Genomic DNA, 14,883 nt, shown 5'->3' with positions numbered 1-14,883 from the left:
ACACACACACACACACACACACACACACACACACACACACACACACAGCAAAGGTAAGTGCAAAAAGCAGGTCCAATTTAAGCAATGGGTTCTACCTCAGTTTTCTGTTTAAAGGAATATCCGAGCCAATTCAAGGTTGTGAGGTGGTTTGTGTCATTTTTATTTCCTACATTACACTGACAGTCTGAGAACTTTCTGAAACAATGAGATGTATCAAAATGAATCTGTAGAATATTTACTCCCATGTATGTGTAAGGGCACATACACAACTTAAGCTGATTCAGTTACCATTTAAGAGTCACAGTGGCAAGCCTGGTGTTTAGAATTTAATTCACTGTGCAGAAATGATTTTTGGGTTATTTTAATATCTTGATAACTGAAGGCTTACTTTCTTCACAGCAGTATCAGTATCTTGTCTATGACAAAAAAATCTTACATTTTAATATTTTAAAACCAGATGCCACACCTTTAATCTCCATGCACTCTGGATGCAGAGGCAGGTACATGTCTCAGTTATAGGACTAGGAGTTGTAGGAGAGCCAGGGCTTCGCAGAGAAACTCCTTTTCAAAAAAACCAAATACTGAGAACTCCAAGAAAAGAACAACAACAAAAACAAACAAAATAACAAAACAACAACAACAAAAACAAGCCAGAGACTACTTAGAGAAGTAGGAGCAATAGACTTCTTATATTGCCGAGTTTAAAAACTTACATGTATTGGGAGAAATATGTCTTAGAAATGACCATTAAAATCTCAAGAGCCATTGGCAGTCCACAATAGGAGCCATTAAGATTAGACTGAACCAAAGTGCACAAAGAAAACTCTGGAGGACAATGCCAGGCATCTGGAAGATGAGTCTTTTCATTCTTACTCTGATCAGATGTGTGCCTTTTATTCTACATTTTTTTCAAATTGAAAACTTTCATGTTTACTTTGCCTTCTGAAGTTAGTTATTCAGGACTCACTACATATAACATTTACAAGTGTAAGATTTTTTTTTTCATCTATTTGTTAAACGCAATATCCCCTAGAATTTTCAGTTATATAATACCAGTCACCAAATAGGAAGAGAACTTTCTTTTAATTTCATTTAAAATTTTCACAAACTTAGGACTAAATGACATTCAAAAGAATGGTAATTACGAATGCAAAGTAGTGTTTACCAAGGGTCAACAAGACATCTGCAGTCGCTTGAATACATATGCTCTGGGACAGACTGAGTAGCTCTCTTTCCTACATAATTCAAATTAGGCAACTACGGTTATAAACTACAAGAAAGTTTCCACCCCATTTGCATGTCCCTACAAAAAAAGGGGGGGACATGCCCAAGAGCCAGCATGAAGACACCAGATTCCTTGTTTTCCAAGCTGCTCTATGCTGTCCACCTCTGCAGAGACAAGGTGAGGAAGGTAAACTCTGCAGACTCCTGAGAGGTAGCTACTCATTGGCCTCCATAACACAAACAGCCTTGGGAAGGGAAATCAGGGAAAGACAGTGAGCTCAATGAAAGCCCAGGAGATTTCAGCATGCTGCACTCTATGCAAGCAGTCCTCTAGGAGAATGAGCCTAGGAATGCAGCAGAGTGAAAACACCTTGCTCTTTTTTCTTGTTCCAGTTCCTTTGACAAATACACACACACACACACACACACACACACACACACACACACACACATTTCCTTCCTTGAATAGAGAATATTGAAACTGTATTGACCAAGCACAGAATAACAAAGCAGAAAAGAGTTTTTAAAGAAATAAAAGCTCAGTCCATCATTTGTGAATAGCACATCACTCAAATTAGTGCTACAATCCAACACAAGCCTATGCAGAAGTTCAGGTCTATGGGGCAGTTTGCTGGCTGGTGAAGAGTAGCTCAGTGTACCTGATTTCCACTAAGCCTTTTCTGTAAAATACAAGTGGAGAAATGTTAGTGTAAGACAGCAGCAGATGCGATTCCTACAGCAAGAGTAGGAGAAAAACCCCTCCAGCAGCTCGGCAGGAGTGTGTACACATTGCACAGACCCCTGCTAAGTGAACGCACACCTGCAATGAAATGCTCGTCTGTGGTGGATACTTTAGAAAGAGGGTGCACGCTCACGGCCCGGTGAAGACAAACGATCGGTTCCTTCAGAATGCATAACAAACAGGCTAAATGGAAAACGACAGGACTTCATTGCATCAGGAGTGAAACAAGGCCATTTTTGAAATGACATAGGAGGAAATTGCCCACCTCACAGCAGATCATTTGCATGGAGTGGTTCTTCCAAAGATCTATTGAAAACAACCAATTTATCACAAGACATGATTATGAGTTCTGCTTCAGTTCACAGATGTCTAGGATAAATTTGGGCTTAAATTAAATAATGTATCCCTAAGTTTTAAGACTCCATGTACTTGAATCGAGTATAAATATAAAAGTAACATTAACATCAATTTCTGAAAATATTTTATTTCTCTGTAATATACGCTCTCTTGGAAAAGAAAATTAATAAACTGTTCTATTGGTGAAAAGGAAATGGCTAGCCCCTATTTTTATGACCCATTATAATTTTATTATAATCAAATATTAACACTGACAAGTGAAGTAAATTTTCTCAAACTATAGAATATAATCCACTTTCTCAATGAGATAAATTAAGATACAATCAATTACTCCTCCCTTATGGTTTACAACAATGGTGATTATTGAGTATTGGCCAGTGGCAATCCTACACTTTGTCTTAGAGCCACCCCTGACTGCCTGTGATAAAACACCACATTTCCTTTCTCCTGGTTCTCACTGGTGCTCTTGGGGATTTTCACTCTCTGTGGTGCCATGTCATGCACTTCCTTATCTCAGTTGTGAATGAAAAAGAGGTGTGTCCAAACAACACACCAAGGATGGCAGCTTCTCACTAAAGAGGTGTATGCAGGACAGTTTACCCCAAAGCTGGTTGCTAGGGAGCTGGGGATCTACACAATCTCTGCCTCAGGGTTCTGAGGTTCTCCCACTCTGCTTCTCCACAAAGAAAAACTGCCAAGTTGCCAAGGAGTTACATGGGAGGAGATAGTAGGGGTCTGTAGGAGGAGTTGGAGAAAGAGGAAATGGGAAGGAGGATGACTTAAGAAACATTATCCATTATTGCATCACCAATGCTTTAAAACTAAAAAAATAAATAAATAAATAAATAAAAAATAAATAAATAAAAAATAAAAAATAAAAAAAATTCTCTGGGCAATACCTTACCTTGAAAGCTGAGATTTGTGATAGTTTATGAATTGTGGCATTTTTATGCTTTGCGCATTTGTTAGTGATTCACATCAAACATGGATTCTTTAGGTAGTATAATTTTCCAACTGGGATTGGAGGATTTGATTGAGATAAATAAGATGTTGATGTATCTTAAGTGCCACCATTTGCCAAGTATTCAGAATTGTACCTTTAAAAGAAAGATGAGACCCAAATCTCTCTAATGTTGCCTTCTCTTTATGCCTGTGTTCCTTTCTTTTCACCAACATTTTTGTAAATATCTTAAAATAGATATGAGAAAAAGCCTAACTAAATGATCACCACAGCCTTTGAAAGACAAATACTTATGCTTTTAAGACACATTTGATTGTTTTAGATTTCCCTTGACTCTAACATCAGAAAGGGTAATATTAAAAATGCATCATACTTTTTCTCTTCATAGATTGTATTTCATAATAATACAGCTTTCAGATACAACTTTTATTTTGCACTTTTGATATGTAGTCAGAAGGTACAATATGTAATAACTTAGTTTCATATATGGATCATACAAAAGTGTGAAAGGTTTACCAAGTATTCTCTCTCCACTCATGAGGTAGCTGCTTGATGGTTGAGGTCAGGCATTCACGAGAAGCCTGCTCCTTGGTGCTTTTAGATACCGAAATTCTTGCAGAGCTGTGAAGACTGCCTTTCCTCCTCGATGCTGGAACAAAAACGTTACCGATATCTGTGAGGGAAGTCTGCCAGTGATACACTTTGAATATAGCCCTGTGGCATTGCTCTGCCCAGTAATATTGACCTCTATTCTTTTGGTCATCGTTTTTCTGCTCCGTAATTATAATTAAGAACTTTTAGGTTGCTGGAAGTGGGAGGAATATTCAAATCATCTATTGCAATTCACCACATTCATCTAATGAAAGCTTTAAGACAGGAAAGGTGAGTAGTCTGATATTATATGCATGTCTTACTAATGGCCAAATTTGCCCTTGAATATTATTGAATATTACGTCTAACTACTAGATCTTATAACCAGTCTTTCTCATATTCCCTTAGAGTTTTCTCCTTAAGTGGGATGGTAGCTTAGAGAGTTTGAATGTATTCACTCAGTAGAGATATGAATATGTTCTATACTCATTCAGTACATATAACAATAACGATTATATGTGGTCTTTGAATGAAACGGATATGTAACCAAATCAAACACCATTTATGTGATAAATAGCTCACTTTCCAGAATCCTCTAAAAACCACACTTTCAAACATCTTTGCTGACATAACCAAAAAGGTAGGGTGGAGGACTATTATGAAGAGAAACTCACAATATCGCTATCATATGTTTTCCGGGAACTTTGTCGACAAACTTTGAATAAGATGGGACTCCTGTTGCCACTGTGTTCTGTGAGATTTCAGATTCAGATGATACATGTCAAGGCCTTTTAAGGCAGGGACAAGTTTTGTCAGCAAGCACATGCCACTTAATGATCTACAACCAGGTTACTCTCTCCAAGTCAAGCAGAATTCATCACATACCCACAGGTTCTCAGTAGTAATGTTACAGAGTTATCAGTTCCTGGGGACCATCTTCTGTTGCGGATTCTTACAGCACAACATGACAAAAAAAATATGGGAAGCCTTTATTTATTATGCTGTCCACTCATTTTCACTTTATTCTGTTTTATTGTAGACTTATTTGCAAGCCTTTCAATACCTTAGTTAATTTATATTTAAATATGAACTTAGCCATATATTTCTTGGGTTTTTTTTTTCCGGCATAGCTTTTAGCATTTTATATTTCCAACCAAACACTTTTAAAAACCCTTTCTCTGCGGATTTCTCCTGTAACAGGCACCTAGAGATACCATGCTGCTGATTAATGGCTTTTCGCCGTTTCCACTGCACCTGTTAATCTTTCCTGTATCTGCTGTTCTCCAGTCGGTCTGTCATGGAGCACATCCTTGCATCTGAGATAAACAGGGTAACACAATGGCAAAGACAGCGGGCAGGCCTGAACATCAGAACGGGCATGGAAAAATACGATCCTGAACTTCAACAGCAGGTGTTGATGCGGCCATGTAGAGTGCATGTTCGGTGCAGTATTTTAAGCTAGTTTCAGTGGGGTTTTCTGTTTCTACTTATGATGGGGTTGCTTTGTTACATTTCAATTCCTGACCAGAGTAACTGTTTTTAGTGGTTTCATTAGAAATGGCCCCTCTAAAGCAAATTAAAACAAGAGACACCAAATAGAAGTAAAAATCAGAAAGAAGTAAAGAAAAGAAACAACAACAAAAGTCATCACCCATTTCTTTGAAGCATGCCTGACTTAATTAAAGCAGAAACATGTCTCGGGAGGCTGTCACATCTCCATTTGAGCACAGTGCCTGTCAGTAGTAAGTACTAAATAAGTGTGTGTTAAGTAGGTTTTACTTGAGTCACCTTTTAGCAGTTTTATTTGAAGAAAAACTTACAAAACATTTTCCCCCAAAACATTATTTTTTTAAGTAAAAGAAAATCCATTCTCTCACACAGAAAATGTCTCTTGCCCTCTAAAAGTGTTTTTCTGCTATGAAAATTATACTTTTTAATCACCATAAAAACTTAACTGCAAAGGAGCTTTTTAGCCCAGAACAGAATGCCCTAATTTTATGTCAAGCCTTTCTTTGTAGAAAGAAAAATAGTGACATTTGGACCCAGATATATTTATCAAGATTTGTGAAAATGTGTGATTTTATGCATGAATCCTGGCAAAGTTAAATTATAGTTGAAAGACCATTAAATGCTTTTATGACTTTTCATTGCTACAGTCTGCATTGTAAATAGACTTGGCCAAGGATATCATTCATAGCATTCTGCAAATTCCACTACAGAAGCACCACAAAAAATGAGATATGATATAATGTTTTTCACATTGTATTATATGCAGATGCAAAGACAAAGTCCACATGCAGAAGCTTGCTTGAGCAGAAGACCAAGGCCACCATGGACTCCTCAAGGATCCTCTTCCCTTGCTAAGACACTGCCAGTGCCCTATTAGTTGTGTGCTTTCAGGTATACAGCAAAACCACCGAATTTTCCCTGTGTTCTTTTCAAAAGCAAGTGAATGGTGAATAGGAATTTGAGAAGTGGCCCTGTGCTCTTTACCTGTCTTTAAATTGAATTACAATTAATAATAATGATAATAGTAATAATAATAGTAATACTAGAATTGTGTATGCCTATAAGACCAAACATGGACATACACACCAAAGAAATATAAAACTGACAAAGCATTTCATTAGTTTTCGTTTTTCATCAAAAACTGATCCAGTTAAATAACATCAAAGGACAGGGAAGACAACCCTAAAAGGTAACATGTTCCATTGTTCATACAGAATAAAATGAGCTAAAGTATACCTAATCTCCAGACCTGAATTAGGCTAGGAATTTTCTAGGACCATCCATGTGTCAAGCAATGGACCACATAGTTTTAGGGATGCTGTGACAGCAAACAACAGACTGTCAGCTCAGAAGCCAACCCCACTTCCTTATCTCCTTCCACACAACCTAAAACAGTAGGATATTCCACAGCAAATCCAGGATGAACTTCCTAATAAAAATAACTTCCTATAAATTTAAAAAAAAAATTCTCGGAAGAAAATTCTAGAAATATTTCTTCAATCTGTGTCAGTGTCAAGAAAACTTAGTTAAAATCATTCACCTTTTGTTCTTTGAAGTTTCGTAGCTATGAAGTACATCAAGATGCTAAGATATTTCTCCAGTTGCTGCTAGCGATTGCTGACCTCTGTCCCGGTTGGTTCTGAGTGCAACCCACGTGCAGGTATTTACAATCACAGCAGGGACTCACTCAAACAGGCTGTTGAAGGCTATGATAGTAGCACTTAGATATCTCAAGTTGGCCACTGCCAAGTGGCTCAGCAAGTGACTCCATCATTTCTAAGGGAAACAGGTGAACAAGTGAATGAGGTGCTGAGTTGAGAGCTCAGGCACCAATTTTCAGATCAAAAAAAAAAAAAAAATACAAATTAAGTTCCCTTAGGTGGCAGCAGCGGAAATCAAGCACACATGTTCTGCGTGATGAGGACTGTGAAATGCTTCAATGGAAAACTCTCAGTGGGATATTCAGTGGGAGATTAGCATGTAATATGCTTAATAGGATTTATAAAGCTAGCCAGAGGGCATGTAGAGGTCTGGTTTGAAGCTGTCAGGATGAGGGCCATATTAGAATAAAATGGCAACCTCTTTTAAACCACAGGTTCAAAGCCCAAATAAGCTTTTCCCTCTCACCTCTTGAAAATAGTTTTACTCCTTTGGGTGCGATCTCATATTTTCACTTAGAGTTTTATGATGTTTTCAGCATGCGCATGCGGACACATAGTTCATCTGTGGAAGCATCTGGCCCACCCCTGCAGAGGGATGGGATCTCACCCCTACATCTCCTAACTTCTCCTCTTCAAACACAAAGGAACCAACACTGGCTACATCTTCTCTGTAGGGCTGAAAAACTGACAGATTATTAAGATAGTATTCAACAGTAATTTCAGTCACCTCTTTTATTGTGCTGTGAAGTCTAGGGTGAGGAGGGTGGTGAGACTCTTTATAGTTTTCATTCAGCTCTTTCAAGAAGAAAAATGACAACTATCTGAAGCACTGAACTACAAGAAGGAGAAGAACTACTTTAGAGTTTGGAGAATGCTGAAAACTCAGCTGTCTACAGCCTCATACCTTTTAGGATAAGAAGGCACAGAAGGACACTTAATCATACTCTTTAACAGCCTATTGACTCTCATTTCGGAACAGAAATATGACGAAGAGTATTTTCACTTATTTTGCTCAGTTTTGTTTTAGATACAAAGGCAATACAAAAAAAATATGCCCAGGGTCTTCCTTCAACCTTCTGAACATAATCTGAATCAGGAAAAATTCAGGGTTTTTTTGTTCACAGTACTTGACTGCCCCCTATCGGACACTTTTTTGTTTTTTTTATTCTTAAGTTACAAAGCAAGCTTTGTACAATGTAATTTGAGTTTTGACAAATATAAAATAAAGTGGAAAAATGCATTGTGGAGATGATGGTTCTGTCTCTTATGTCCCTTACACATATATGCCTATAAAACACCAAAGTGAAGTTGTTAGTTGTTTCTAGGCTTTTGTAAAATGTCCGCAAAGGTTGACTTGCAGACATTTCCTTGCAGAACGTTCCTTTTTCAAACCTATGGATTAATTTTCTGTGCTATAATCTTTCTTTTCCTTACAGTCATGTTGGGTAACCGAGTGTCTATAATTATAAAAAAATTAAAAAAAGGATGTTTGAGGTTCCTTAAGTTCACAATACATACCCAATAACAACATTAACTACACACAGACAAGAAAGCATAGAGTTACAAGTTCCTGCTATCAAGTGGTATCTGGATGTTTTGGGGGTTTTCTAAGCTTTTTCCTTTATGTGAAAATGTTTTGATTGAATTAGAATTACAGCCCCTTTTTCCTCTCTTAAGCTACCCCAACGCCACCTACAAGCTGATATCCTCTTTTTCTCTATTATCATTATGCATGTGTGTGTGTGTGTGTGTATATATATATATATATATATATATATATATATACATGCATAAACATGTATATATATGTGTATATATATATATATATATATATATATATGCATAAACGTGCATGAGCCTGCTGAACTCATTTTGGTTAGTGGTGGGTATACAGTCTTTAAAGCTGACCACTGAGTGGGACAGTCAATAATGGGCGAATCTTTGAAGAGTCTAATTCTCCTTACCCCAGCGGGCATTAGTTGTCAATACTACCCCCAATTTTTATGATCTCCTTTAAGTTTTCTTTATTTTTAGTAGAGCCTGGAGTTGAGAATACTAGCACAAAAGGGAGGCTCATATGTTTTAACAATAGCCATCCGTGCTGTACTCAATTTGTATTTATCTGGCTAAAAAAAATATTACAACACATGACAGGACAAAGACCATGTTTATTCAAAGTGGCCAACTTAGGTGGTAGGTTGTGATTAGACATTTTTTAAAACAGATTATTAAATTTGTTTCTATTCAATGTATTTGAATTAAAAAAGAAAAGCTCTGCTGTTTCTGTCCTTGATGTAGGGGAAAGACACATTTACACACATAATCTCAAGCTGGGAGCTTTTTAGCTTTAGATTAGTTTACCTTTTGATATAGAAGCAGGCAACGAAAAGTACAGCTCAATTTCCGTTCTCGCGTCTCTTCTTTCAGCTCTCGTTTGCTTATTTGAAAAGCGCAGTGCTTAGCATTAGGATTACTCAGACCACGGAAAGTCATGGTGCTATCGCAAGGGCTTTAATGGTAATGAGAAAATGGGTCTGAAGAGACTATTAAAAGGTGTCCTGCTAAGTGATGTAAGCAAAGGTGCAGCAGCTTGAAAGCACACATTTTAGTCCCTGGGAAGCAAAACCCATTAGTCAAGTGGAGATTCCACGTGACTTTGAATATCCTGCAGCTGCAGTCGTTACAGCAGAGGGAACAGGAACTCCGAGCACAGGTTGCCAGATAACAGAAGAAGAGGTGATTGTGTAAAACCCTGAGATCAAAGTTGTCTCTTCGAGACAGCACTTTTCAGCATGGACCACAGAATTTCATTTTATATAAAGGGAAGGAAAATATATTTTTTTGAGCATTTCATAAAGAACCAGGAAAAAAATGTAATTATTCCCAAAATGCAAATGAATCACTTTAAAAACTATCACATTCATATTTCTTCATAAACTTTTTGGACCTCTTCTTTCCTTTTTACATTCTATATGGAGGAAGTAGCTAAATTTTCTTGCCTGCAAAAGTGAGCCTTTTACCTAATAGATAGTAAGTTAGAGAATTCTAAACCGTTGAATGGTCCTAGTTACTAAGTCATTCTTATTGGAGATAAGCAGTTATCCCCAATTTCTGCACCTGGATTTTCTAAAAATGACTTAAAATTTTCAAGACAAGACATAACATTCACCCTGGTTCAAAAAAATAAGATATTTTTAATTTTAATTTTATTTAAATTACATTTTATTTACTTTGTATCTTCCCTCTAGTTCTCTCCCTCCTCCCCTCCCAATCCCTCCTTTCCTCCCCTTTCTCAACGCATGTCCCTCCCCAAGGAGATAACCTAGAACCCCTGCACAAATGTAGTCCATGGCAGTTCAGTGTCCAAGTGGGTTCTATAGGAATGGGAACAGGGACTGTGTCTGACATGAACTCATGGGCTTGCTCTTTGCTCACCTCCCCCTGAGGGGGGAGCAGCCTTACCAGGCCACAGAGGAAGACAATGCAGCCACTCCTGATAAGACCTAACAGACTAGGATCAGAAGGAAGAAAAATAAGGTTTTAAAATGCCAAGCCTCCCCAGGTAGCAATTGCTGACTGGGTCATACTCAAGTCTTCTGTCACTAAGCTCACCCAGGACACAGAGTTCACACATGTGGATTTTCTGGGTTATTTGCGGCATCCTCAATGACTTGTTTAGTGATTAAGTAATGCCACAACTCTAACTAACTGCACCATCTAACTAGCCATGTTCTGTAGATCTCCCTGCTACTAACACAGGGGCAAATTGATCTCACATGACACAAAAGATGCAGGCACTCTTAAAAAGCAGTGAGTGACCTCCCATATACGTGGACTAGGGGAGGAGCATAAGGGGAAGAGAGGGAGGGAAAGTGGGATTGGGAGGAGATGAGGGAAGGAGCCACAGCCAGGATAAAAAAATGAATACATTGTAATAAATGATAACAATAATATAAAAAAGCAGTGAGCGAAAATGCAGCAAAAAGAACAACAACAACAAAAATTAAACGTACAAAGTGGAAAAAAATAGTAAAATGGACTTGGAGGAGCTAGACCTCCTATTGTGAAAGAAATCTCCAGAGCCAGGGTTTTAGTTTAACCTTAAAAAAAAAATAGATATAGCTCTCTCTCTCTCTCTTTTAATCAACACAGAAATAATCCTAGTCTTTCCTGTTTATAAAATGCAAAATAGGCATTAAAAAGTCATCATACTTGAGTATTCAAGTGAGATGACTCATAGGGAAAATACTTGAGCAGCGTCTTGCAAGGCACACCTGTAATCCCACTAGGGAATTAGAGAAAGAGGTACTCTGGGGATTCACTGGCCAGCCCATCCTTCTGAATTTGTAAGCTCCAGATTCAGTGAAGACACACACACATACACGCACACATACATATATACATAGATAAAAAGAGAGAGAAAACAGAGAGGGAATAAAAGTAAAAATTTATGCTTTAACATTTTATGTCTTTTTACACTAGTGGTGATAATGGTGATATTATGTCAAGAAAAACATATTATTGTCCTGGAATTTACGGTGTAGCACAGACTGGCATTAAACTTGTCCTGTCTCAGCATGCTAATTGCTGAGATGACAGGTATGAGCCACTGTATCCATCGTGTATATGATATTATTAACCTAAGAGAACATACAACTTTAGAAAAGGAGAAACTAGAAAAATACATAGCTAATAGATGGTGTTACCTTGTTTCATTATGAAAAACTACTGGTAACTAGATACTGAATTTGGAACTCCTGTGCCCGCAGGTCTTTTTATTTCCCCCTTCTTCCATAAGGTTTCCTGCGCTCTGCCCAAAGTTTGGCTATTAGTCTTAGCATCTACTTCAATACTCTGCTGTAGAATCTTTCAGAGGCCCTCTGGGATAGGTTGCTGCCATGTTTTCTGTCTTCTCTTACTTCTGATGTCTATCCTGTTTGCCCCTCTGAATTAAGCACATTCTCTAGGGTCCTCCTTGTTGTTTAGCTTTTTTAGAACTATAGATTTCAATATGTTTATCCTATATTATGTGGTTAATATCTACCTATAAATGAGTATATATCATCTGTGTCTTTCTGCTTCTGGGTTACCTCACTCAAGATAATCTTTTCTAGATCCTACCATTTGCCTGCAAATTTCATGATTTCTTTGTTTTTAATTGTTGCATGGTATTCCACTGTATAAATGTCCCACAATTTCTGTATTCCTTCCTCAGTTGAGGGGCATCTGGGTTTTTTTCCAGATTCTGGCTACTAGGAATAAAACTGATATAAACATAGTTGACAAATGTCCTTGTTGTATGGTTGAGTATCTTTCGGATGTATGCCTAGGAGTAGTATAGCTGGATCTTGAGGTAGCACTATTGCTAGTTGTCTGAGAAAGCACCTGCTTGATTTTCAAAGTGGTTATACAAGTTTACATTCCCAGGAGCAATAAAGGAGGGTTTCCCTTTCTCCACACCCTCTCCAGCATGTGTTGTCACTGGAGTTTTTGATCTTAGTTATTCTGATGGGTATACAAACAGAGCCAAAAATCTGGGCCCAGGGGGCCCTGCAGAGACTGTTGCCTCAACCAAGGACCATGCATGGATGTTCACCTTACTCAGATGTAGTCCATAGGCAGATGTAGTCCATAAGTCTCCATGTGGGTTTCCTAGTAAGGGAAGCAAGAACTGTCTCTGACATGGACTCAGTGGCTGGTTCTTTGATCACCTTCCCCTGGGGGAGGGAAGCAGCCTTGACAGGCCACAGAGAAAGATGATGCACCCAATCCTGATGAGACCTGATAGGATAGGGTCAGATACAAGCAGAGGAGGACCTCCTGCCTTAGTGGACTAGGGGCAGGGCATAAGGGGGGAAGAGGGATGGAGGGTAGGATTGGGAGATGAGGGAGGGGGCTACAGCCGGGATACAAAGTGAATAAATTCCAATAATAATAACAGTGATTTAAAATAAAGAAAAAAAGAAATAGAGATAGTTTGGACAAAGGATTAACGAGAGAGGAAAAAGACAGGAAGAGGTACAGGGAGTGCATGAATATAACTGAAATATACTATGTGCATGTATGAAAATGTTAAAAGCAATGGGGCCGTTCCATTTAGGCCTGCATGTTCCAATTTCTCTCACATTCTGTGTTATGTCTGACTGTGCATTCCTGTATTCATTCCTATATACATTAGGAGAAAGCTCCTCTGATGATTATTAAACAAGGCACAGCAGAATATCATTAGAAGGAATGTTAACACTTTTTTCTTTTTTATGTTGTTATTATTATTACTATCCAGTTTTGTCTTAGCCCCTAGACTCTTTAGTCTCCAGTTCATCATCCAAGTACTATTGTGTATTATTTCCATCTCGTGGAGTGAGTCTTAAGTCAAATCAGTTATTGGTTGGTGCTCCTACCAACGTTGTCTTACCGTTGTTTTAGCATATCTTATAAATAGGACAGACACCATTGTAGCTGTGTCTCCCCACATTTCCTCCGATTATCCCCTCTGCCTTTCACATCCCCACTTTGTCCTTCCATTCCAGACAACTCCCCTTTCCATCAATAAAACATCTATGTATTTCTCTTTCCTACTGAGATTTATCCGTTTCTTTTAGTTCCTTACTTATACCTACATTCTGTGGTAGGTGGATTGTAGCTTTTTAATCATTGATGCTGGTCTAACTTAATGTTTGAATGTAGAACAATGGAAATAGTTCTATATTTATCACTCTGCACAAAACTCAAGTCCAAGTGCATCAAAGACCTCAACATAAAATCAAATGCACTAAATCTAAGAGAGAGAAAAAAAAACTGAGGAACAACCTTGAACTTATTGGCACAGGGGACAACTTTCTGGAGAGAACACCAACAGCTCAGGCACTAAGAACAACAATTAATAAATGGAACCACAATCAAATGAAAAGCTTCAGTAAAGAAAACAGACAAAAAGACAAAACAGCCTACAGAATAAGAAAAGATCTTCACCAACCCACATCTGACAGAGGGCTAATATCCAAAACATATAGAGAATTCAAGAGACTAGGCATAAACACATCAAATAATCCAATTTTAAAAATGGGGTACAGATCTAAACTGAGATGCCAAAAAGGCGAACCTTAAATGGCTGAGAAACTATTAAAAAATGTTCAATATCCTTAGTCATCAGAGAAATGCAAATCAGATTGACTTTGAAATCCCGTCTTACACCTGTCAGAATGGTTAAGATCAAAACCTCAAGTGACAGATCATGCTGTTGAGGATGTGGAGCAAGTGGAGCACTCCTCCATTGTTGGCGGGAGCACAAACTTGTACAGTCACCTTGGAAACCCCTATAGCAATTCCTCAGAAAAACTGGAAATTGATCTACCCCAAGACCCAGGTGTACCACTCCTGGGCATATATACCCAAAGGATGCTTCAATTCATTCATAATATCCAGAAATTGGTTTGGAGATTTTTTCAATAACTTCTGTTTCACTAGGTGTCATATTTGTGCTTAAATTGTTTACTTGATCTTGACTTAACATTTGTAAGTGGTGTGTAGCAAGAAAATTGTTGAATGGTGAGGCATGTCTTGGGTATATGCGTACAAGTAGTATAGCTGGATCTTGAGGTAGCAGTCTTCCTAATTTTATGAGAAAGTACCAGATCGATTTCCAAAGTCGTTGTACAAGGTTATATTCCCACCAGAAACGGAGGTTTTCCCTTTCTCCACAACTTTCCAGAACAAAAGATGCCCCACCACTCAATAAAGATATTTGCTCAACTATGTTTATAAGCAGCTTTATTTGTAATAGCCAAAATCTGGTAACAACCTGGATGCCCCTCAATGGAGGAACGGATACAGGAAGT

Source organism: Psammomys obesus, unplaced genomic scaffold (genome assembly GCF_907164565.1).
Source record: "Psammomys obesus unplaced genomic scaffold, mPsaObe1.curated_primary_1811, whole genome shotgun sequence".
NCBI classification, from domain to species: domain Eukaryota; kingdom Metazoa; phylum Chordata; class Mammalia; order Rodentia; family Muridae; genus Psammomys; species Psammomys obesus.
This window is presented reverse-complemented; position numbering follows the sequence as displayed.